The 26,823-nt window shown below is 49.4% G+C and overlaps 2 pseudogenes; one reads left to right on the forward strand and one right to left on the reverse strand.

Moving 5' to 3' along the window:
* Window positions 1-11,369: 11,369 nt before the first annotated feature.
* On the reverse strand, window positions 11,370-14,025 carry LOC136486460 (uncharacterized; annotated as a pseudogene).
* Window positions 14,026-15,363: 1,338 nt separating this feature from the next.
* LOC136486459 (probable methyltransferase PMT26) lies at window positions 15,364-18,919 on the forward strand (annotated as a pseudogene).
* The last annotated feature ends 7,904 nt before the right edge of the window (window positions 18,920-26,823 follow it).

Genomic DNA, 26,823 nt, shown 5'->3' on the forward strand with positions numbered 1-26,823 from the left:
CGAGGGCTTTGCCGACCCTATGGCAAAGCAAACGAGATCGGATTCTGTCCGAACATCCCCATTAGCAAGCTCATAAAGCACGTCACTCAAGCCGTCGAGGCAAGTGACGTTGCCTTAACCCCTCCAGTTACAGAAACCATGGACGGGGCGTCAGTCACAAAACGAGCCGGCCCTTGACCGAATCCCCACCACGTGCGGGGGCTCGGGGAAGGCCGGGCCAGCAATAAGACCAAACGCACGGTCACACAGCGATCGCCAAAATCCTAAGTAAGGGGTACGTGCAAGACTAAGTTCGCTACCCTCACTCCGGTCTCCAGTAACATTCGGCCCCAGCGACCGCAAGGGGTCAGATCTCACTCGGGGGCTGACAAAGGTACGAGTACCTCCTTTCTTTTTTCGAAACAGTCATTACATCAGACCTTTTCCTCGCGTCGGGACTGGCAGCAAGGTTCGGAAGAACAGATAGGTAAGACTGCAAAAAGCCCGCGCCTAGACGGCTACGACAATTTTGCTCACCAGCACAATCAAAATATCCTCTAAACACCTCGGGCCCTACAGTCTTAACGAGCGAAAGGGTCGGATCGCATCAATCTTTTTTCATTGCAAAAAGGGAAGAAGGTAAGATCAAACAAACGAATGAAATTGCAAAACAAAGTCACGAATCTGTTTTCGGACACAAAAGTTCTGACACTTGTTCACATATTATAGATAAATATTTATTAAACTTATTTAACTAACTACTTCCTCGAAGGAAGAACCATGTCTTTCAGCCTATTCGCCAGGTTCCGCGCAATGGGAGTCACCGCCTTCTCAATCTCGTCCAGCTCGGGGTCTTCATAGCCAGGTGCGAAGCCTTGGCTCATTACCTCCAAGTTGATCTCCCGATCATAATGAGAACGGGCAACAGTGAAGGCTTGGGTGATCCCGGCGTGAAAGGCGTCCTCCTCAAGCTGCCCCACCCGCACCGTGATACTAGCGGCACGAGTCGCAAGGGAGCTAGTCCCCTCCTCTTGCGTCACCTGTAGGTCATCGCAGACCACCACGATGGCAGATGCCCCGGGCGGTTCTATCCGAATCACACGGGGGCTCGGGGGCTACACCCTCTGGCGAATTGAAATACCCCCTGGGTGATTCTATCCAAATCACCCGGGGGCTCGGGTGCTACACCCGTCGGGTGCGCTCGCGTGCACCCTCTGGCGAATCGAAATACCCTCTGGGGATTCTATCCGAATCACCCGGGGGCTCGGGGGCTACTGTCGGGGACCTAATACCGGGGTACCCAATGAGGTGGGACTAATAACCATCGAACGTTGACGCTTCTAGTCAGACAAGAACACTACTACGCTTCTTGCCCGAATGACAGAAGATTGGTTCCGTCTCGCCCAACGGCTAAGGGTTGGCTCTGCCTCGCCCGACGTCCGAGGGCAGGCTCCGCCTCGCCCGACCCTCGAGGGCTGGCCTCCGCCTCGCCCGACGTCCAAGGGCTGGCCTCCGCCTCGCCTGACGGCTAAGGGCGGGCTCCGGCTCGCTCGATGGCTAGGGGCTGGCTCCGCCTCGCCCGACGTCCGAGGGTGGGCTGCGCCTCGCCCGACAATTGCACCCTGCTCCTTCATGATGACAAGCACAAGGTACGACAGGACATTCGAGTCAAACACAGTACCGAGGACCATGCCCTGCACGCCTGCAGGAAGGTACCGTCAGGATACGATGGGACGGGCGCTTTAAGCCCTTTCCGACGTAACAGTGCCCAAATAGTGTTGTAGGCGCCGACTTTTGTCCCACAGTGTAGTAGGCGCCGCCTTCAGTCCTCGGGCGCGGATACTAACACAGGCATACGACAGTCACTACGGTCCAAGACAGAAATCACATCATCTACAGTGACGGACGTAAGGTCACTTCCCCTGTTACTCCCCGAGGGATCACAGCTCGGCTCTTCGGCACGCCGCACCGTCTACCGGCGTAGGATGGGACACACCCATTTGCTAAATGAGGCCAGGGCATGGCCTACGAGGATCAGCGAACATGCCACCTCTGACATGGCCTGCCGTGTTAAGCAGGGCAGGCACAGGGAAAAAATAAGACCCGGCTCCCTCAAAGGACCTTCTATACCTTCGGTATTTTCCTCTTTCTCCGATCTGTAACCCCTGCTCCCCCTTGATCTATAAAAGGGAGGGCAGGGCCCCCCACCAAAGAGACCGACTCTTGAGGGATCAGTTCAACACACACAACACATCACGCATACAGCCAAGCAGCGACCGAGCTCTTGGCTCCCTTTCGACCATTCCATCAGTGACCTGGGACCTCTCCCTCTTTCGACCGTTCGTACCCCCTACTACGAACCTTTTTCGGTACTAATAACACGAGCAACAGCCGACTGGACGTAGGGACATTCAGCCCGAACTAGTATAAACCTTGTGTCCTTTAGTGCACCATCCGGGCCTAACGCGCAACAATTATAAATTTACTAGCCGGTGTTTGTTCGAAACACCGACACTAATGAAATCAAAACATAAACATTTTTTTCTAGTCAGCAAAGAGAAGAACAATTTTTTTTAGACTTATATTCAAGGTTGAATATTAGTCGGAAAAAATAATTTTGCTTTCTTCTATTTCTTTTTGTTGCAAAGCTCACCTCTTTGAAGAAGTCATCTGACAGGGCGACCATGATGCCTGCACCGTCTGTGTTGTTCTCGCCATGAGCAAATTTGGTGTCCGGAAAGTGATAAATCAAAATAATGTTTAACTACTTGCCGTTTAGAAATTTATCAGGTGAAGAATCATAGAAAAGAGCAGAGCATTACAAATGAATCACATGTGGGATTTGAATCATAAAACACAAAATAAGAATTGTCATACGCCTCTGTCAATCATTATTATTGACTGTTGTAATGCTAGTGTTATAACTGGAACAGACAACCAGGTCAATCAAAGAAAAACTAAATGATTACTTGCTACCTTAAAAGTTTTAGTAATGTGCAGGAGCAACGAAATTCCCTCCAGCCATCATAGCTGCTCTTCTTTCAAATTCTCTCAGGTTTCAATGACACTACCGGACTCCTTGAGTTTGCCGAGTGCCCGAAACACTCGGTAAAAGACATAAAACACTCGGCAAATGGTTCGCCGAGTGTAACACTCGGCGAACAGCACTCGCCAAAAACAGTAACGGCAAAGCCAACTTTGCCGAGTGTCTTTTATCGGGCACTCGGCAAAGCCTCGGCAAAGTTGAAACCGAAAAAAACCCGAAAAAATGGGAATTTTTACCCAAAAAATGGAATTTTTTTTTATCGATGGAGGCCCCCACCGGCCAGCGCCCACCCATCTACGACATTTTTCGCGTGAATTTCATGGCTATGCGGTCGACGCGATTCAAACCCCAGACCTCCCGCTATGCACGTACCTCCTCTACCACTACACCACACTCTCACTTGTGTCTGGATTCCGTTTTAGTTCCCAATATATTATACTAAACCGAGTGTAAATTGCATGTTTGAGGCCCTAAACGAATTCAAATAAAAAAGTTGTAAACTACAAAGTTTCATAACTTTTCGAGATCTACATTTTTAGTTTAGGAAGTTTTTCCATCCGAGGTCGTTTACAAAATTTGAATTTTAAAATTTTGAAATTCAAACACAGTTTTGCATGACAAGATGTTTTCAAATCAAAAAGTTGTAAACTACAAAATTTCATAACTTTTTGAGATCTACACTTTTAGTTTAGGAAGTTTTTCCATCCGAGGTCGTTTACAAAATTTGAATTTTAAAATTTTGAAATTCAAACACAGTTTTGCATGACAAGATGTTTTCAAATCAAAAAGTTGTCAACTACAATGTTTCATAACTTTTCGAGATCTACAGAGTTTATTTTGGTTGTTTTTTCATCCGAGGTCGTTTGAAAAGTTCGAATTTTAAAATTTTGAAATTCAAACGCAGTTTTGCATGACAAGATGTTTTCAAATCAAAAAGTTGCCAATTACAAAGTTTCATAACTTTTCGAGATCTACAAAGTTTATTTTGGTTGTTTGGTCATCTGTTCATCCGACATGGTCGTTCTAACATTGTTCACAAATCTTATATATCTCTCTTGTAGTTTCATAAACTACAAGAGAGATATGTTAGATTTGTGATCAAATTTATTTTCACTTTGTCGTATGAAGAAAAGACTAAAACAAACATTGTACATCTTGATGAGTTATACAACTTTATAGTTGAAAACTTTTTCATTTGAATTAATTTACTGCTTCAAAATGTGCTTTGAAATTTTATTTGCCGAGTGTCAAAAAAATAACACTCGGCAAATAAGCTCTTTGCCGAGTGTCAAAAAAAACACTCGGCAAAGAGACTCTTTGCCGAGTGTTAAAAAAAACACTCGGCAAATAGCCTCTTTGCCGAGTGTCAAAAAAACACTCGGCAAATGCGTCTTTGCCGAGTGCCCGAAAAACAACACTCGGCAAACCACCTGGCACTCGGCAAAGAGCCGGTCTCCGGTAGTGTGAGCACCATTTTTTGTGAGCTTAAGGAGGGAAATTTTGCCAGTGAAATGCAGTACAGTTGAAGAAGAAAATTGAAAAAAATAACTATAATATCCAAGAACAAACAGGTCCAACTCCAATCACCTCGGCACCCATTCAAACAACAAGCTAGATACAATTTTTTTTCTTTGACAGAGACAAATGCAATTATGTGGCATCTAGAAGGAAACTAATGAGATGGCCATGCTGCATATAGGAAAGCTCCAGTCCTTGCTGCTAATTTTTATTCTCCTTTCTAGAAATGTTATGCCTGGCCATAATTTGCTAAAACAATGAGTGCCTCATGTTGATATGAAAAAATAATAAAAAATAGCAGTGGTTTACCTCTCAAACTGGTGACACAAGAATCCTACTGGTCGAGTTGCTAACACCTTTCTGATAAAATATTTCTTGCTTCATGCCTTCCTCCACAACTATTTGCATCTGCATAACCGAAGTATATCTCAAAATATGGATAGATGGTATTCTGTTGGTATGCCTCCAACATTTTGAAACTATAATCAAAATTCACAAATATAAATCAATAACTCAATATGTGTCACTCAACCACCTATTCCCACCTTGTCTAACGTTTAACAATTGGAGAGCATATATTATTAACCACTGCTCCTCATGCACAATTATTAGGACGCTACATTTCTTAACTGATACTATGTTTGTGCATATGAGGGTATTATACCATCGTGCGATTCCTGAAAGTGACTTGAAGAAGCAGACTGCAAATAGGAACTTGTGTATGTTAATACATTTGTGGCAAAAATCAATAACAGGGGATTGAGCTGAAGACCAATTACTAATTCATCTCAAGATAAGTAATTACAATTTAAACTCAAGGTAAGTAATTTAATTACTAACTAAACTCGGGATAAGTAATTGTACTGTTTGTCCCTCCTTTTTTAGAAGAAAGTGCTTGGCAAGAGCAACGTCCAGGCCTAGCCTAACAGACTCATTTCTTAAAGCAATACCTTTAGCACAAGCTAGCAATTATTAAAATCAAATAAATATAGTACCCCTGAAACTGAACATCGACAAGCTAGGGTGTGTGTGCGTGCAATGGCTAGCATTGAAGTGTTACCTGGCTGGTGATGATCAATCTACTGGTATGTTAGCGAGGGTACGATGATCGGCTGCCCGGCCAGTGGGTAAGGGTGCTAGCCCTCGGGTCGTCGGGCTTTTAGTCACTGAAATAAGAACACAGTAATCATATCTCGTCATAGTGAGCGATGAATAATTCAAGATAAAGTTCATATAGTAACCAATAAAGATACAAAATTTGCTTGTTATTCAGATCTAACCTTTATATGATAATATGAAGATGCAGATTTAGTAGAACCAAACCCAAACACATGCCAATTCCAGTAAAAAAGCATGGGACAAGAAACCAAGAATAATAGGCAGGCCGGCCAGCCAATAGTAGGTCCAAAAGCATAACTGCTGAAGAGCTGGATTGCTGATGCTGAATGCCTGAACACCTGAACCGCAAGAGAGCAAGACTGCAACACAGACTGCAACGAAGAAGAAATAAACGTGCTTGCAAGCGAGTGCCTGGCTGCGATGATGCAGCCTGCAGCCGCCTGCGCCTGCGGTCTGCCACACACGTCCGCACGGTGCCACACTACCGCCTGTCGGCCGCCGGGTTCCCGTGCGCGAGGTCGCGCCCGCCCGGCGCGTTAGGGCTTCGATCGGTGGCTTTGTGAGGAGGCGAGAGAGAGGGAGAGAGAGTTTATAGAAACAGAAGGAGAAGAAGGAGAGTGGGCGGGCACGATGGCGGCGGTGCGTGATCTAGCTGGAGGTGTGCGTGCGTGCGAAGGTGTTGGCCACCGGTGGGGCGGGGTGGGTGGGTAGGAAATTCAGGCAAAGAAAGTTTTGGTGAAAAAAAAACATATGCCGGTGTAAGATCCCGTGGTAGGAACGCGTAAGGTAAGGTGTAAGATGGACATGACCCACAGTTAGATTAACGTGTACCATTAGATCTAAAGACAATTCATTATCCAACAGTCCTAATATAGGGTGGGTATGAAATTTTGGGTGACAACTATTTTCCAATTCCTTCGCTCTTTTATAGTATAGATAGATAAAGGCTATAGCCCCCTCACCAATGGATAACATGAATCGATATTAAGACTTCTAGAAAAACGAGATCCAAGATTGAGGGCGTGTTTGGGAGAGCTTTTCTGAGTCTCGCTTATAAGCTGAGCAGGCTTATCTGATAAGTCACGATCTGGAGAATCTGCTATCTGAATAAACTGGGCGTTTGGCTTTCCTGATTATTTCTGGATGATTATCTGTTCTAGATGTAAATTGACCTATCTACCCCCCCCCCACCCCCCACCCCCCCCCCACACACACACAGAGACCTTGCTGGCTCCCTCGTCCTCTTCCTCTTCCTCCTCCTGCTCCTTGCCTTCCAGCACGGTGTGGGCAGGCGGCAACCATCATCTTCCCCCCGGCAAGGAACCGGCGGTGCTTCAAGGGGTGGTGCCGGCCGAGGGGGAGGAGAGGGCCGCCGGCGCCCTTCCTTCAGATCCGGCGGAGGGGAGGGGAGGGGAGGCGAGGCAAGCCAGAGAAGAGGAGGTGAGGACCGTCGCCGGAGTCGAATCCGCCGCTCCCGTGCCGGATCTGCCGTGCCGGAGTCGGATCCGCCGCTCCCGTGCTGGATCCGCTGCACCGGAGCCGGATCTGCCGGAGGAGGGGGACGGGCCCCGCGCGCCACTGCCGGAGGAGGGGGACGGGCCCCGTGCGCTGCCGGAGAAGGGGGACGGGCCCCGCGCGCCCGCCAGGAGACCCGCCTCGGTCGCGGTCGCCGGGGTGCCGCGTGCCCGCCTCGGTCCCGCCGGGGTGCCGCGTGCCCGCCTCGATCCGCCGCTCCCGTGCTGGATCCGCTGCACCGGAGCCGGATCTGCCGGAGGAGGGGGACGGGCCCCGCGCGCCACTGCCGGAGGAGGGGGACGGGCCCCGTGCGCTGCCGGAGGAGGGGGACGGGCCCCGCGCGCCCGCCAGGAGACCCGCCTCGGTCGCGGTCGCCGGGGTGCCGCGTGCCCGCCTCGGTCCCGCCGGGGGGCGCGTGCTGGGGAGAGGAGGGAGGGCCTCGGGTCTGAGGGGCAGGGAGAGGAAAATCCTGCGCGATTTGGAAAAGCGGGGTGGAGCTCGCGATTTGGGAAGCGTTGCGGGCGACGGTCAGTCGCGGAAGCGCGTTCGCTGGCAGGCTCGTAACGCAAGGCGTTTGTGCGGGCTTTTTGGCTTATCTTGCTCAGAAGCTGAGCGAACGCTCTCCCAAACACGCCCTGAAAAGTATAATGATAACTGATTAAGGTTATTAGCAATGTATCGAACTAAATAAGTTTGCAAGTGAACCATGATTTTAAATTTATTTGCTTTTAGTTCCGAAATATGATATTCCTCCATCTACTTATAACTATAGATGTACTTACAAGTTATGATGAACCATGCTCATAAAAGATGAAGAAAAAAATGAAAATTTTTAAAAAGTTATTATTTGATTATTAGAGTGATCCATTTTAGACTTTGAGACCATCCCGTTTGATCCATTGGCTTTACTTTTAAGGTCAGGTTAACTATCCAATGGGTCAACCTGGTCTGTTCGCATCTCTACTCTCTCTCTCTCTCTCTCTCTCTCTCTCTCTCTACGTCCAACAAGCCTATACATATCTCATTATCTCGTTTGGAACCTTTTTTGATGAGGAATCTCGTTCGGAACCTGCCTCATGAACATTGCTTATATGAGTCAGAATCGTATGTATTTGTGCGATATAAAGTCTAATTCAAATACACATTAGAATAGAAATACAAGCACCTACTTTAAGTCGAGAATTTATATATAAATTCATAAAGGAATCTAACCAGCTAAACTATACAGAATTCGTTCTATTCCAATCCAAAGGGGCCAAAGCTATCAAAATGTGGTTACGTATCCTGGCAATCAAATGTGGTTACATATCTTGGTGACCAAAGCCCGAGAGTTGGTCATCAGACACCAGGTCCGCCTCCTTTAGCTCCATGCGGGCCTCAACTACGCAGACAGCTGACGATGCTGTGTTGCCCGTGCGTTCGCCGGCTTCAAACCCCAGCTGGGTGCTCCTGAACCGAGCTGGTGCCCAGCTGGACGATTTCCCAGGCGACCGCACGACGTCCGCGACCGCCCGCACATCCAAAGGCAAGGAGATCTTTATCTCGTTCGAGCTCGTGGAACCGCCCGGAACGTCAGTCCTCACCGTCGACTGGCCGCGGGCGACGACGACACCGAGGAAGTCCATCACGGGGAACGTCTTCGCGGCGCACCGCGACGTCGTGCTACTTGCGATGACGTCTTACGAGAACACGTACCCACCGAATAGTGTCATCGACTTGTTCGTTTACCAGGCGAACCTCGACCCCTCCCGGCGCCGGCGGCCGTCCTTGCTGCTGCTGCCTGACCGTATTATGTGTACCGGAGAAATTGGTATAATGTGTCCTGCAAAAGCAACGACGTCGACGACTCGCCTTCGTTCGTCGTGGCTGAGCTTCGGATGACGACGCAGGGGACGGGCAACGTCCCGCCTGTTCCGGTCTGGGTCCGGCCAGTGGGAGGCCTTCGAGAACTTGCACGTCCGTGGCGCCAATGGCGGCCGTGACCTACGCTGGTGGTCGACGGACGCGGTTGTGCCGTACGGACGCCGCTGGTACATGATCTGGGCAGATTACTACCGTGGTATGGTGATCATGGACCTTCGTCCTTGCACTCGGACTCGGAGACGACGACGAACCTGCCGCTGCCGCTGCACCACTGCAGAGGCTCCGGTACGTGCCGCTTCCGGTGGACAGGGTTGGGGACCCCGAGGACAAACACGGCCAGCCGAGGATGCCCTAAATCTTGCCGTAGCGTGTGCGTCACGCGCTACGGCATCAAGTTCGTCAGTGTCGACACCATGCACTGGAGCAGCTTTGGAGTTGGGAACCGGCACGTGCTCAAGTGGAGCCACAGGTTCCGAATCACCACCTGGTCGCTGCGCGAAGACAGCTACTCGTGGAAGAAAGACTTGACGATGCACGAGGAAGAGTTCTGGGAAGCCATCGATGGCGGAGACCGATTCCTTTTCCCACACGTCCAGCCGGAGTTCCCCGTCGTCGACGTGGACAAGCCTGACAAATGTGACCGCGACGAGCCGAGATGGATGATCGAGGTCGACTTGAGGAAGAAGGTTCTGCTGGCAGCCACTGCTTACTCCAAGGAAAGTGATGGCTTATCAGGTGATGCGGAAGCCATCAACTCTGCTAGAGTGTCTCATTATGACCCATCCCCAGTGAGTTGCCGCGTTACATGGATGGTGGGCAAGCCTAGCTTCAAGAAAGGGACGCAATGACAACATCTCGTCAGTTACACATTTTTTTCGTCTCCTTTTCGTGCAGAACCTGAAAGTTTGCTCAACTGCAAACCTGAACATAGTGTTCAGTCAGCTATGGCCTACATCAGAAAACAGAACACTTCAAGCAATCTGAAAAGCAACCATGCAGATCTTTCCAAAAAAAACAACCATGCAGAATTTTATAGCTCCGTTGAATACTTGCAGCTTCTTTTCAGAGGGTTGGGGGACAGCAGGCAGCAGGGAAGCGCCTACCATGCAATATTCATCACATTGATGGTTGGTGATATTCCAGTGTGATTCATAAGGTTTACTTGACAAGCGATATTTTTCTGATATACCACCTTTCAATAGCATACAAGTTAAAATTCTTTCGTTGCTCACCCAAACAATTCTTAAAGATGAAACAATGCAGGCTGCCTATTGTGTAGTAACAAGCAGAGTAAAATAATGAACAAGCCAAAATACCATAAAACGTTAGCTTATGATTTTCAAGTGTATTTCTGAAAAGTATGAAATTCCTACTTGGACAACAGTCTTGAGAACATGTGACCAAGATTGGATGTAAGACTAATGTTTCAGGAAATGAAATCAACATGGAGTCAACATAGTTTCAGTGATGTGTCAGTTTGTTTGTTTCCATGGACAGTGCGATACATAGTTTTTTATTTCCTCAAAAACAATATTTCAGGTTAATATGCCCAGCAAATTTCAATAGCAGCAGACCCTACTTGAATGAATTTGTAAACTAGCTAGCTTGCTAGACAGCAAACTGGCAACTTTGAGTTGAAGCAGTCCATCAAACAAAGACACAGTTGAACAAATAAAGCTTCAAACTGCAAGCAATCCTACAAACAAGCAACTTTATGTACATAAAAACAGAAACTAAACAAAAAAATGTGTAATTTCACTTCCTGGTATATTCCTTAGAGAGCGGAAACTCCTAACGGATTCTGATAAATGAATAAGTAAAGCAAACTCAGGTTTCAGTACAAAAGGATGACCGAATACATCTTCGGTTCCAAGTGGAGTTTTCAATCATGAACACAACATAAACTTAAATAACTTTAACTGTTTAACTAAGACCTGAAGCATAGTCTTCAGTTCCATCTTCCATGTTTTCCAACAACAACAACAACAACAACAACAAAGCCTTTAAGTTCCAAACAAGTTGGGGTAGGCTAGAGTTGAAACCCAGCAGAAGCAAAGGTTCAGGCACGTGAATAGCTGTTTTCCAAGCACTCCTATCTAAGGCTAAGTCTTTGGGTATATTCCATCCTTTCAAGTCTCCTTTTATTGCCTCTACCCAAATCAACTTCGGTCTTCCTCTGCCTCTCTTCACGTTACTATCCAGGCTTAGGATTCTACTACGCACCGGTGCCTCTGGAGGTCTTCATCTTCCATGTTTTACATGTTTGCTTAATTAGGTCTTTAGGACAGGGTTGACTTCATTCACTGTGTGAACCACCTGACTGTACCGAAACCAAACCAACACTCAAATACTAGATACAGATAGCAGTCTGCCTGCCCTGCATAGTACACTAAAACTGTACAACTTCAGGCTTGGAACTTAAAATTAGTCCCTGCTAGTGATGACAAACCACCACTGCCTGAAAACAAGCATGTGTAAAACATGTGACTAACTCATAAAATTTACACAAGGTTACACTGGATTTGGTATCTGGCTATGAAAGATTCAGGTCGGCCTTTGAAGCAAAAAAGTGGATATCTCCAGACAAAGGAAACAGCCATTGACCGAACTACAACACAGGGTCGTCCGCTCCCATGTCACTGCCAGAAAAAGTTGTTTACCATCCTTTTCCACTACTTTCTCGCACTCTTGCAACAGAACAAACAAGCTCCAATCAACATATGCGTTCTAGTGTTCTAATAAAAAAAGCTGGAGCACGCTCTGGCTCATGACGTCCAATAAACGAAGTTTAAAACTGTATGCAACCAGAGAGACGACCAATATTTCAGACAGATGCTGAACTCAAAATCCTGACTTCTTTACAGTTCTGAGTGGATTCCTGAGTACATGCAAAGCCAGTAACTGCTACCCTTGTTACAGAAATGAAAATTAAAGTTATTAAACTGAAGTACACAGGTTCATTTTCCAGTCAAAACAGCCACAATATAGCTTCTGATTAAAACGATAATATTAGGGTTAAACATTAATGAAACACCATCGTACACAAGACTAACTAAAATTGAAATATAGTTGCCACAGCCATGATCATAACATCATAGGTCCAATGATGGTTCACACCACCATAAATTAAACTACCCAAGAGAATAACAGTGGACATACCAAAGCACCAACCTGCAAAGACGCTAACTGCAGCAGATTCAACTTGGTGAATTTGTACACAGTCCAGGCACTACCATACCTTGGTTCAACGGTGATTAATTTGTCTCTGATGATGATTGTAGTTTTCTGCTAGCACAATCTGAAAAGCAACATGCAGTAGCATATAAGTTGAAATTATTATGCCCACACAAACAGTGCTTAAAGATGAATAGTGCAAACTGCCAATTGTGTAGTATTTACAAAGTAGGGTAAAATAACGAACAATCCAAAATGTGATAAAACAGTAGTTTATGATTTATTGGTGCAATCCCAAAGGTATAAAAGGTTTGGGTATTGGCATGTGAACTTCAGAACAGCCATAGGAGATATCAACACAACAATCAAAACATTCTGGTTAGTTTGTGAAAAAAAGAAGAACAAAAACTTTTTAGGGCACGTGGTGCCGTTTTCAGTAATAGCACTTAAAATTCAGACCTAACCAAAATCAAGCGAGATCTTCAGATAGTGCACTGTATTCAGTTTTGAACTGACTAACATCATCATCAATATTCAGTTTAATAGATAAACATTAATTGCAACCGTACATGAAAGCCATTGTGCAGGATTACATCTAGGCAATGGGCTAGCACTGTACGTGGAGTGTAGAAGCTCATAAATGGGATGACACCGTAGCACTGTACGTGGAGTGTAGAAGCTCATAAATGGGATGACACCGCAGCAAGCCTCAGGCTCGCTTACCTTCCTCACCTTCCTCTTCCGACCTGACTTGAGCTCCATCATGAAGATACCAACATCTGTCTTCACAAATATGACACCAACACCATCAGCAAAACCAATCACACTATGTCTGTAACGGGGGATGTTATTGGGGAAGAGCTTCTGAATCTTGATGAACCTTCGTGGTACCCAGCCGGCATCTCCCTTTGGATCCACCTCTCTTGACCATAGGTAAAGCCTTGAACCCCTAATGCCAGCAAGCCCAAGTGAACCCTCCTCTGTTTGCATGAGGAGAACACCACAATTGTACAAGTCCGGCGGATCCATCATAGATAAGGAATTATTGCCCAATCAATTTCAGAATTTTTTCACCAAGCTCAAGGGAGAAATAGATGTTATCTCCGATAAGAGCACCATTCCTGTTAAGGTCGACCTCGCAACGGACGCCGGCTAAGTAAAGAGGAGCGGGAGTGTCCCACGCGCCAGTTTCTGACGAATACACACCCGCCCGAGCGAACAACTCACCGGGACGGCCATCATGGGAGCTCACGAAGACCACAAGGAAGGGGCCACCATGGCAACCGAGGTGGTTGCAGCTACCCGCGGCGCAGAGAACCGCGGCGGAGCTGTAAAAGGAGATGGTGATGCTGGACTTGGGCAGCCTCTGCAGATCGCCTGTGATAGGATCCCAGACAACGAGGTCGACGCCGTAGAAGCCCATGTCATGGAGGACTCGCCCATGGCGGCAACTGAGCGCTCGCCATCTGACGCAATCAAACGCCGGCTGGGGGATGGTGGATGCTGATGTTGTGGGGACGTAGCGGAATGATTGGAAGAGGCTGGCGGTGATTGAGTTGCGGAGGAAGCCGAGCAGCGGTGGTATCCGGTGGAACTCGCGGTAGCGGCGGAGGAAGGCGGGGTCGAGGAGGATGCGGCGCCAGAGCTTGTTGACTAGGGAGGCGCGCACGAGGTGCGCGGGCTCGTCCGGGGGGATTCGGAGGAGGACCTCCGCGATGGTGTCTTCGATGAGCTCCGGCACGAGCGTGGTGGCGCCATGCCGGTGAGGGTTTGGTTCTGGCGGCGGATTGGGGGAAGGAGATGAACAGCGACTGGCCCGTGGGGGTCTGAATTGCAGATTCCCACTGTAACGTCTTTGTCTCATTTTACTTTAGATTTAATTTAATCATTTTTTTTTAAGAAAAAGACACCTAGCTCTTGCTGGAACTCTTTTGCAAAAAAAAAAAAAAAAAAAAAATGCTAGTGGAGACTGAAAGTGAGGTTGCTTTGCCAACGAATACTGAAAATAAAACAATTTGTCGATGGACATTCTACTTTGTGCAAAATTTGCTGAAGAACACCAAACGCATTAAAATAAGGTGAAAGAGCAGCTGTAAAATGATGATTTGGCCCCTGGCTATGAATGCTGAGTGTGCGTGCATTGTAAGTGTGTACTGTGTAATTTGAAAAAGAAAAAAGCTGCAATCCAAGCGTCGGTCTTACCACTGCAGCTGGCCATGCCAAAGCTGAGAGAACAGGGAGCGATGCAAGACTTGAATTCAGTGCTCGCTAACTAACAAGCAAGAAAGGCCCTGTTCAGCTATTGGTTTTTTACCGTTAAGTACCCATCCTTCCTTCCTTGCTTACTATAGATGTACTTAATTTTATCTGCTTTTAGTTCTGAAATATGATATTCCTCAAACTACTTCAAACCATAGATGTACTTATAAGTTATGATGAACCATGCTTATAAAAGATGAAGTTATGATGAACCATGCTTATAAAAGATGAAGAAAAAAGAGAAATTTTAAAAGGTTATTATATGACTATTAGATCGACCTATTTTAGACTTTGAGACCGATCCGTATGATCCATTGCCCTTACTTTTATAGGTCAGATTAACTATCCATTGGGTCAACCCGGTCCGTTTCCATCTCTACTCTCTCTCTCTCTCTAATCCGGCTAGGATTCTTCCATTTGTCTTTTTATGTCCCACAATGCCTATATGTATCTCAGTAACTCCTTTGGAAGCTGCCTCATGATGAACATTGGTTGAGTTAGAAACTCAGAATCGTACGTATTTGTGCGTCCAGCGATAATATAAAGTGTAATTTAAATACATATTAGAATAGATAACATGAACAAGGTGTACTTTTACTGGGTTGCTAGTTTCTTATAGAAATGAATTACCACCCAGCTGTGTACGTTTGGCACGGACCTTGGGCTGGCCTAGTTGTAGATCGTCGTCTTCCTCGTACTGTATCTGCAATTTCTGCATGCATGGGCATGGGCATGGCGCACCAAAGCCGGGGAGTGGCCTGTGTGTTGACCCCGCCTGTCTCTCGCTCACTCCCCCGCTTTACGCTCTCTTCCCTTCGTCCAAACTTGCCACCCGCGGCGCCCTTAAGAACGCGCATGCACACTCTCCTTCGGGAGAATCCAGAATCATGAAACAACACAGACCACTGCTGCAGGTGTGAATGGATTTGCTTCTCGTTGGGGGATTCATCCAAATTAGGTAACAATGGATGATGCCTGGATTTCTTGATTTGGTTTACTTCTCACCCAAATTTCATTACTAGTCTCCTCTTACTCCGATTCAGAGCGGATTTGCATGAGCTGATCCAAAACAGAGGAGAGGATGGCCCTGTTCGATCGGAACCAGAGGCAGAGGTCGTCGTTCTACTCCACGGCGACCTTCGTCGTGTTCGTCGCGCTCTGCCTCCTCGGCCTGTGGATGATGTCCTCGCCCGAGACCGTCCCGGCGGCCATTTCCTTGTCCTCGGAGAAGGCGGCCGTCAAGGCCGACGTCAAGGAGGAGGACAGCTCCATCGACGCCACCAACACCGTCAAGCAGGACAGCGCCAACGTCGTCGCGGAGGCGGCCACGGCCGGTGGCGCAGCCGCCGCCGCCGAGGGCGCCGAGGATGTCGACATCCCCGGCAAGCCCGGTGACAGCGGAGCAGCAGAAGGCGACGGCGGGAAGGCGGCGTCGTCGTCCAAGGACCAGTCGTTCGACGACGAGAACGGCAGGTCCGAGGGCGGGGAGCTCGTCAAGCCGGGCGGCGGCGAGACGGACGCCGCCGCGGGGCAGGACAAGGGCGCCAGCGAGGAGGCGGTTCTGGACAACGACGCGAAGGTCGATACCGCCGGCAAGGAGCAGACGGCGATCGACACCAAGGATGCTGGCGGTCTGGATCAGAGCGCCGCCGAGCAGACGGCCACGGAAAGCGAAGGCGAGCGCTAGCAGAGCAGGCGGCGGCGACTGGCGTCGTCAAGGAGAGCACCGCCGAGGCAGGCGGCGGCTCGGCCAAGAAACTCACGTTCGATGACGAGAACGGCAAGATGGACGGCGTCGACCTTGTGAAGGACGACGGCAACAAGACTCGCATCTCGGAGGAGAGTGCCAAGGTCGAAGGCGCCGCGCTGACGGTGAAGCCGTCGGCCAAAGCAGCGACGGCGACGGCGACGGCCACCGACACTGACAAGCAGGATGAGGCGTCGGCGGTCGCGGCCACTGACGACACCACCACCACATCCACTACGACTTCCGAAGACGAGAAGAAACAGGACGGTGTCGAGCAGCAGCTGCCTGCAGCAGCGGAGGCGCAGCCGAACGTCCAGGCGGAGCTACTGACGGAGCGCGCGGCGCAGAACGGATCGTTCACGACGCAGGCGGCGGAGTCCACCGAGGAGAAGAAGAAGCGCGCCGAGAAGAAGGGGAAGAAAGAAAAGAAGAAGGCGGCCGGCGCCGTCGCCACGGTGGCGTGGAAACTGTGCAACTCGAGCGCCGGCGCGGACTACATCCCGTGCCTGGACAACGTGGCGGCCATCAAGAAGCTCAAGACGGACAAGCACTACGAGCACCGGGAGCGGCACTGCCCCGAGGAGGCGCCGACGTGCCTGGTCCCGGCGCCGCCGGAGTACCGGGAGCCGATCCGGTGGCCGCACAGCCGCGACAAGATCTGGTACTACAACGTGCCGCACACCAAGCTGGCGGAGTACAAGGGGCACCAGAACTGGGTGAAGGTCTCCGGCGAGTACCTGACGTTCCCGGGCGGCGGCACGCAGTTCAAGCACGGCGCGCTGCACTACATCGAGCTGATCCAGAACTCCTTTCCCGATGTGGCGTGGGGCAGGCGCAGCCGCGTGGTGCTCGGACGTCGGCTGCGGCGTGGCCAGCTTCGGCGGGTACCTGTTCGACCGCGACACGCTGACCATGTCGCTGGCGCCCAAGGACGAGCACGAGGCGCAGGTGCAGTTCGCGCTGGAGCGCGGCATCCCGGCCATCTCCGCCGTGATGGGCACCCAGCGCCTCCCGTTCCCCGCCAACGTCTTCGACGTCGTGCACTGCGCGCGGTGCCGCGTGCCGTGGCACATCGACGGCGGCATGCTCCTCCTCGAGCTCAACCGCCTGCTCCGCCCCGGCGGCTTCTTCGTCTGGTCCGCCACGCCGGTGTACCAGAAGCTCCCGGAGGACGTGGAGATCTGGGACGGTCAGCTCTAGCTCGTTTTTCCCCCTTGCAAGGCCGCAAAGGCATTATATATGCATGCATGGACGCCGCCGCCATTGCCGATCGAGACAAACAAGATCGATCGATCATGAGTTGGTCACAACGTTGTTGGTCTCGGTGGGTCTTGCAGAAATGGTGAAGCTGACCAAGGCGATGTGCTGGGAGATGGTGGCGAAGACCAGGGACACCGTCGACCTGGTCGGCCTCGTCATCTTCCAGAAGCCGGTGAACAACGTCTGCTATGACAAGAGGCCGGAGAAGGAGCCGGCGTTGTGCGAGCCCTCCGACGACCCCAACGCTGCATGGTAACAAGACAAGGCCACTGTCTGAACTACTAGTTGCCACGTCAGACCGGAAACTGACGACAACGACCTGACATGCATGCAGGAACATAAAGTTCCGGGCGTGTATGCACCGTGTTCCCGAGGACCAGTCAGTGCGTGGCGCCCGGTGGCCGGCGCTGTGGCCGGAGAGGCTGCGGAAGGCGCCCTACTGGCTGGACCGCAGCCAGGTGGGCGTGTACGGCAAGCCGGCTCCCGACGACTTCGCGGCGGACCTGCAGCACTGGAGGAAGGTGGTCCGGAGCTCGTACCTCGCCGGCATGGGCATCGACTGGAAGACCATCCGGAACGTCATGGACATGAGGGCCGTCTATGGAGGGTTCGCGGCGGCGCTGCGGGAGATGAAGGTGTGGGTCATGAACGTGGTCACCATCGACTCGCCGGACACGCTGCCGGTGATCTACGAGCGCGGGCTGTTCGGGATCTACCATGACTGGTGCGAGTCCTTCAGCACCTACCCGAGGTCCTACGATCTCCTCCATGCCGACCACCTCTTCTCCAAGCTCAAACCCAGGTACGTAGGTGTGGGAAGAGAACGGAGGCCATGGCTAGCTACCTCCCATCTGATTTACATGCGGCATATCGATCGTTCAAGCGTGCCGACGACGATCGACATGAACACGACGAATCCGTCCTCTGTTGTTTGGATTGTTGGCAGGTGCAAGGTGTTTCCGGTGATCGTGGAGGTGGACAGGATCCTGAGGCCGAACGGCAAGCTCATCGTGCGGGACGACAAGGAGACGGTGGACGAGATCCAGGGCGTGGTGAGGTCGTTGCAGTGGGAGGTCAGGATGACCGTCTCCAAGAACAAGGAGGCGATGCTGTGCGCGAGGAAGACGACGTGGCGGCCCACAGAAATCGAGACCAGATGACCTAGTCGGCTAGCCGTGCGTGTAGTTGTTTCGGACCACGTACGTACAGAAAAAGGTTGATCTACACAAACACTTGGTGCTGCAGCATTGCAATAACTGAGTGAGCTAGGGTCCTTATATCACAAAAAAGAGAAAGGAAAACCTGAGTGATATGTAGATGAAGAGAAACATTTTGTAGGTATTGTGTGTTATATTGTTTTTGACAGGGTTTCGATGGCTATTTTTTGGAGGTCATGCTTGTACCTGGTACTTCAAATCGAGTACATACATAGATATATAATTTGTGCAGATATATAATTTGTGCAGTTATCGTATTAACCATTGAATAATGGCTATATATCCATATGGAAATCAGAATTATTCATCGGTAGAAAAAATGTTACCAAGACGTGGGAGCCGCCAGTCAGTGTCAATATACGTAAAAGAGTTTAGAATTTGACCAGCATTTCATATAATAGCATATTTGCAATGTACTCTCATTCGGTCACGGGTAAAATAAGTTGCTAAGGTCCTAAACATCGGTGACCAGTGTTAAACAGAAATATTGAAAATCTAGTGATACAAGAAAATTTTTGTCCAAAATTTATATATATTAAAACCCGTAATTGATAGAGAAAATCACGTAAAATAAATCTAAACCATCTGATATAAATAAAATGATACAAAATGGTATAGAAATGTGTCAATATAACACTTTAGAACTGAGAGCACCGCCAGGACGGAAGAGAGCGGCGGCGGCTTGGAAAGAAAGAGGATGGGTGAAAACATGACAGATTTTTTAGGGTTAGGATACCATGGAAGTTTTACCCACTTGTTTTAGGCTGGCACACGTTCGTTTGGATCGTAGGACCAAATTCTGGTGGGTAAAATTCAAATTCAAAATCAACCTATGCCGATAATACTGAAATATCGGTTTTGTATCGGTGTGATATTTTAAAATCTGGTTTAGTCTAATCACCTTTGATTGTTTGAAGTTATTATAAATATATTATTGTGGATTGTAAGAATCAGGACCGTTAAAATCCTAGAATAAATCCAGAAAAATACAAGCAGCAACGTGAAGTCAAAGATTTGAACTCAAGTGGGCATGTTCCACCATAAGGAACTAAGAGCCCCTTTGGCATAGCTCCCAGCCGCAGGTATACTCTTAGCATCCGCGCAGCCCCACCAAACACTTAAAATGCAACTGGATTCTGGTGGGTAGCTGACGAGAATCACTTCTCCATCTCCACTGCTTCCCACCTTGCTCCCCAGCAGAATCACTCCTTCGAAGAATCGAGAAGTGAAGCTCAAGAATCAAGAAGTGAAGCTCTACCAAAGTGGCCCTAACTAGCTGAGCTACACTCAATTTATAGTACAGGATAGATGACACTTCGTACTTACACTGCACACTCGACATTGTGGCAGCAATAGACGAAAATAATGTTTTGTTATATTCAAATGCTATTTAAACACCCAAAATTACTAAAAGATAATATGTCAAATCTTGTCAAGCAATTGCATGAACAAACATCCCAACTCCATGAGATTCTTCAAGCTAGTGCTGTATCAATCCGGGCCTAATAACTTGTAAGTGTTTGCTGGTAATAGAAAGGGCAACTTGTATGAATAAACTCATGTTAGTACTAGAATACAAGTAAATATATATCACATTGATGTGACCGCCTCATAAATCGAGCATTTGCTCGAAAAGGAGACAAAAAAAATGCATGGGTAATGTATGAGACGTCATTGCCTCCTCTTCTTGCAGGCTCGCCCACCATCCAGGTACCGTGACAACTCACTGGGGATGGGATCAAAACCAGATTTCATTCTAGCAGAGTTGATGGTTTCCGCGTCATGAGATAGGCCATCACTTTCCTTCTAGGACTTGGAGTAAGCAGTGACTGCCAGCAGGACCTTCTTCCTCATGTCGACCTCGATCATCCATTTCGGCTCGTCAGGATATGCACATTGCTCCTCTAGTCGGAAGACGACGACGTCAGGATTGTCCACGTCGACGACGGGGAACCTTGGCTGGACGTGCGGGAAACGGATTCGGTCTCCGCCATCGAAGGCGTCCCAGAACTCTTGCTCGTGCATCGTCGCGTCTTTCCTCCACGTGTAGTCGTGTTCGCGCAGCGACCAGGTGGTGATTCGGAACCTGTGGCTCCACGTCAGCACGTGCTGATTCCCAACTCCAAAGTTGCTCCAGTGCTGGCTGTCGACGCTGACGAACTTGACGCCGTGGCGCGTGACGCACAGGCTGCGCGAAGCTTTAGGGCATCCTCGGCTGCCCCATTCGGGGTCCTCGGGGTCCCCAACCGTGTCCACCGGAAGGGGCACGTACCGGAGCCTCGGCGGCGGCGGCGGGTTCGTCGTCTCCCAGGAGAGGTCCATGATCACCATACCACGGTAGTAATCTGCCCAGATCATGTACCGGCGTCCGTACGGCACCACCGCGTCCGTCGACCACCAGCGCAGGTCACGGCCGCCGTTGGCGCCATGAACATGCAAGTTCTGGAAGGACTCCCACTGGCCGGACCCAGACCGGAACAGGCGGACGTCGCTCTCCCCCTGCCACCAGCTGATCCGAAGTCCAGCCACAACGAACGACGGCGAGTCGTCGACGTCGTTGCTTGTGCAGGACATTATACCAATTTCTCCGTTACCCAAACGGTGAGAGTAAATCACAGGCCCGCCTGCGGAAGGCAGCAGCAACAAGGACGGCCGCCGGCGCCGGGCGGGGTCGCGGCTCGCCTGGTAAACGAACAAGTCGATGACATAATCCGGCGGGGACGTGTTCTCGTAGGACGTCATCGCAAGTAGCACGACGTCGCGGTGCGCGGCGATGACGTCCCCCGAGGTGTTCCTCGGAGTCGTCGACGCCCGCGGCCAGTCGAAGGTGAGGACGGAAGTTCCGGGCGGTTCCACGAGCTCGAACGAGATGGAGATCTCCTCGCCTTTGGATGTGCGGGACATCGCGGACGTCGTGCCGTCGCGGCGGAAATCATCCCGCCGGGCACCGGCTCGGTTCAGGAGCACCCAGCTGTGGTGCGAAGCCGGCGAACGCCGCACGGGCAACGAAGCGTACGATCGCTTAAGCCGCCGGTGGCCGCCGCCGAGCACATCGTCGTCTGTCTCCATAGTCGAGACCCGCATGGAGCTACGGGAGGTGGATGACCTGCTGCCTGATGACGAACTCCCGGACGATCGTCTACGCCTATAACGCCGGTGGCCGGACATCTGTGTTTCTCCGTGGTCCAGATCGGTGTGTCGAGTTTTTTCAATCGGTAGCGTCGGCCGTCGGAAGAAGTTGAAACAGAGTGCTAATTATATATGCTCGTCTTCGGGCCCATAGTAGTTCAGCTATGGACTTTGGAAGAATTATAATCTGACTCATCAATTTTTGCCGTTTCTATATATGCTCCTGGCAACCTATTTGGAAACAGAGTGCCTCTCATAGTCGGTACTCGGTAGTCCATGTGCGTCCTGAATCCTAACGAAGTAATTAACCCTCCCGTTTGGATCCTTCAAATTGAATTTATTCTAATAATTATAAATTAGGCATAAATTAATTAAGCTAATATGATTGTATATATAAAATATATTTATATATTATTATTGCTAGCCTTACAAGGAAATACTTATATGTTATATTTCTATTGTATGGAACTGAGTTGAAGAGCGTGCTATAAGTTGGAGAGTAGAAACATAGCATGGTGATATATAGAATCAATTTTATTTCTAACCCTATGAATTTGAGATATGCTTATACGTAAACTTAAGAAAGTTGTGGAATGTCAAATTTCAAGCCAAATGGCCTAATCCATTAAGTAGATTCCAATTCATCCAAAATGAAATGATCCAAGCGGTTCCTTAGTAAAAAAAAATGCTAAACAAACTTTGGCCGTGAAGAAATGTGACCACATTTTGATTGCTTTGGTCCATTTGAATGGCAGACAAATGAGCAGAGCCAGCTAGTTGGGTTGTTTATATATGGTCAAACTTTTTCACCCATATATAATTCTTTGACTTTGAAAAGTCTATCTACCTAGATTCAAATCCTAGACTTGAAGCATGTGCAAGTATTTTCTTATACTCCATGATTTAATGGCGCTATTTTAATGGTATAAGAGATGCGCCCATCGATAGTGAGACGTAGTGTTGATTTTGTCAATCCTGAGATATGCCAGCTCACAGTAAGGCTCCCGTTTCGACTTTGTCAATCTCGATATTTTCCAGCTCGCAACAAGACTTTCGTTCTATGACTTCGTTAATCTCAAGATCTGCCATTCCTAGCTTGGGCATGTATCATCAAGGAATGAAATTGTACTGCCATTATTTTGCCTATAGAAAATCAAGCTATCAGGATAAGCAAGCATGGCGTAAAGAGAGGTTGTTCTTACTTGACAGAATGTCGCCTAGACCGGTTGGTCAAGGCGTAGTAGTAGCACCTTCGCGTGCACGGTTTGATTTCACGTTGGGGCGAACGCTGGCCGGAGGTTAAAAAAATAGCCAATAAGTGAGTGTTTTGGAAGCTCCTTACACCTGATTTTTTCCATGCATTGGCATTGTCTTTTAGCTATATTTACATTGTCTTATTATTATCTACAATGATTTCTTCAATGTAATTTATTAGTTGTAATTTGGGGGAGATTGTAGATCATGGAGAAATATATGCCAAAATTTTCAGAAAAATTTCCAAATTATTTCTAGGGATCGTAGATATCAGAGACATATATGTCAAATTATTCACAAAATTCAGAAAATTTTCAAATTTCTCACAAATTGCGGTGGGACCCACCCTCCCCAACCTTTATCCCTTCCCTTCCCTCCCCTTCCTAGGCACGACGCCGGCGAAGCCGCTGCGGCTGCCCTTTGCAGCTGCCCCGCCTGGGGGTGGCGGCGGCGGAGGGAGCAGGCCTGGGGGCGGCATAGGGGCGTCGGCAGGAGTGGAGGGAGCAGGCCTGGGGGCGGCGGCAGTGGCTGACCTGGGGACTCGGGACTTCGGAGAAGCATGGCACTGCCTTGGTTGGGAAAGAGAAAAAATCGGGTGCTGGGTTTATCCAAAAACAACCGAGTGTGAGGTACAATTCTCTAAAAAAATCCCTTCGTCTGTCCCGCATTCTAAAGCACAGCAGGTCTAAGGACCGTCCACACACTGGGCGACGGTGCCGCTATGTAAGGGCATGGCATGGGGTTCGGAGATTTTTTCGGCCTGCGTGAAAAATCATTCTAGCCTTACAATGGTCGGGGACCCCTCCCCATGGAGGAATCCTACTTGTTGCAGATGAGCAGGTCAGGCATGACCAAAAAATCAAGGACAACAAAGGGAAGAGCTCACCCGACGCAGTCTCTTGGTAAAAGTGAATGTTGGAGGGACATTGTGATCGCTGCATGCATGCACTCGATAGAGGCTCGAAAACTGCAGGCCGACGACGACGACGTGGCGACGGCTTGCGATAAGGGTAGAGCATATGATGGAAGAGAAGTTAATACAATGAGAGTTATAGCCTCTGGGTATATCATGGCTAAGATACATAGGGGCTTTTTGTTTGGGTGTCTGTCTCTTATCCAGATTCCAGGAAGCTAATCAATGAGTTTTTTGGTTTGCTGTTTTAGGTTTGTAGCTTGGCCCAACTAATGCATCGACCATGACTTGGCCAGGCTCCCTGGAAACAGCTGACCCCCTCGTTTCTTGTGAAGCCTGGAATCAGATATCACATGTGATGATGTCCTGGTTTGTGAACACCATACGTGATGGCGTTCTCCAAACGTTTTCAAATTTTTACCACCGCATATGCATGTGATATCACGACATCTCGCCAAGTTTCATGATTTTCGGGATTTGTTTGAATTTTATTGAATTAAATAACCACTCGCACGCAAGTTCGCGACGTTGCCCCGTGAGCACGTTGATCGAAATTTGGAGACAGTTCCTAGATTTAGCATAAAGTGACACTAACAAACAAGAATAACATTTTTGGAATGGATCAAAACTATTATTCGATGCACCTGCAGTTCAAACCTACATTTTCCGGAAAATTGCAAGAAAACGAAATAAAGTGAAGAAATATAGCAAACAACAATGAAATTGTGCCAAATTTGAACATGTTGTTCATGGTACAAATACAAATCTAAAAAAAAAAGTTGGTGGCAAAAAACAAAAAAAAATTATTTTGCCGAGTGCCAAGGTTTGGCACTCGGCAAAGTGAATATTTTGCCGAGTGCTAGCCCTAGGCACTCGGCAAAGACAGGACATGATTTTTTTTTAATTTTTTATTTCGCCGAGTGCCAGATCGGGGGCACTCGGCAAAATACTTTCTTTGCCGAGTGCCCCGGATCTGGCACTCGGCAAAGAGCTTTGAAATATAAAAAAAAACCGGACACACACACACCACGCACACACCACAGACGCACACACACGCGCGCGCGCCCGCCCCGCCACCGCGCCGTAGCCGCTGCGCCGCCGCCGCCGCCGGCTCCCCGCGCGCCCGCCCCGCCGGCTCCCCGGCCCCGCGCCCGCGCGCCTCTGCCCGCACCCGCCGTGCCCGCGCGCCCGCAGTAGGAAGGAGGAGGAGGTAGGAGGAAGAGGAGGAAGGAAAGGAGGAAGGAGAAGAAGGGGAGGAGGAAGAAGAAGAAGAGAAGGGAGGAGGAGGAGGAGAGGAAGGAGAAGGGAGGAGAAGGAGGCAGGGGAGAAGAGAGGAGGAGGGGAGGAGAGAAGGAGAAGGGGAGAAGAGGAGAAGAGAGGAGAAGAAAGGTGCCGCCTCGGTTCGTCGACCCTCACGCCGTAGCGGTCGTCCCCGTTGTCGTCGCCGGCCCTCAGTCTTCGCATTCTCGCTAGCAAGGTATGCCCTAATGTTAGTATTAGTTAGTAAGTAGTAGTGTTAGTAGTAGTAGTTAATTAGTAGTGTTAGTATTAGTTAGTAAGTCGTAGTGACAGTAGTAGTTGTTCATAGTTTTAGTGTTAGTAGTAGTTATTGTTGTATGTATGTGGTTGATGGCCTTCGTGCCTATGTTTGGTATACATGTGGCTGTTGTCCTTCGTGCCAATGTTTTCTGCAGGTTTTGGAAACCTCTCCGTGCAGGGGAGGTGCTGCCAAAATTTTCAATGGAGTCTAACCATTTGCCTTTTCTTTGCAGGACGAGGACCGTTGGGAGGCACTCGGCGACCCCGATCGTCTTCGTCGGCGTTGCGGTTCTGCCTGCACCGCGTCGCCTCGCCACTGCAGCGACTCGCCACCGCCCCACTAGCCTGACCTCACCGACACCCTAGGTATAACCCATCTTCCATACTTGTATCTCGTGTAACCCCAGTTAGGCGTCTCCCGTCCGAAAGAGATACGGTCGTTGGTATGCAGATCTTTGCATACCAAATTCCGTACCTGTTTCGGATTGTCCACGTTTTTTGGACAGCCCGCGGATGCGTAGATGGGTTGGTTTCCGTGGCCCGCTCCTGTCCGAGACAGAGTTTCGGCACCACCTCCTCGTTGTTCTCCAACATGGTCGACTCGACCTCTGTGCCCAACCTCGCCCAGATCCGAGCAGAGAGCACGAGCTCCTCCGTCACCATTCGACCTCGGCAGGCGAGCACACTGCAGCAGATGGCGGCACTCCAGGTTAGTTCTATTTCATTCGCCGTTCATTACTTTTACACATGTACCTTGCATTTGAATTGTTTAAACATTGGTGATTGAATATTGCAGGCCACTGTGGAGAGGATGGAGGCCGAGAGGGAGGCCGAGAGGGTCGAGAGGGAGAGGGAGAGGGCCCAGAGGGAGGCCGAGAGGGCCGAGTGGGAGGTCCTGAGGGCCCAGAGGGCGGCCGAGGCGCAGAGGATGCAGGACATGTTCTCATTCATGTCGAGCCTCGGCACCACTCTCTCTGGTGTGGTGGTGCCCCAGTCGCTGCTCGCTCCAGTTGTGCCTCCTACTCCTCTGGCTCTAGGCACTCCGGTGAGTATATATATGGTTGATCAAGTCCTTTAGCTTGTGTTGATACTAATGAATTCTATTCTCCTTTGTGCAGCAACAGTCGTCGGCTTCGAACCCGACTCCTTCGCCTCAGCACACACACCCCGGCTGGACAAGTCCACCACTGCACGGAGGTGCCCCTTCAGGCTCCCATTGGGATCAGTGGCAGTAGGTGGTGCCCCTTCATGTTTCATTGACTTTTCTTGATCTAGGACTTGTGTTGGATGA

Source organism: Miscanthus floridulus, chromosome 10 (genome assembly GCF_019320115.1).
Source record: "Miscanthus floridulus cultivar M001 chromosome 10, ASM1932011v1, whole genome shotgun sequence".
Classification (NCBI taxonomy): domain Eukaryota; kingdom Viridiplantae; phylum Streptophyta; class Magnoliopsida; order Poales; family Poaceae; genus Miscanthus; species Miscanthus floridulus.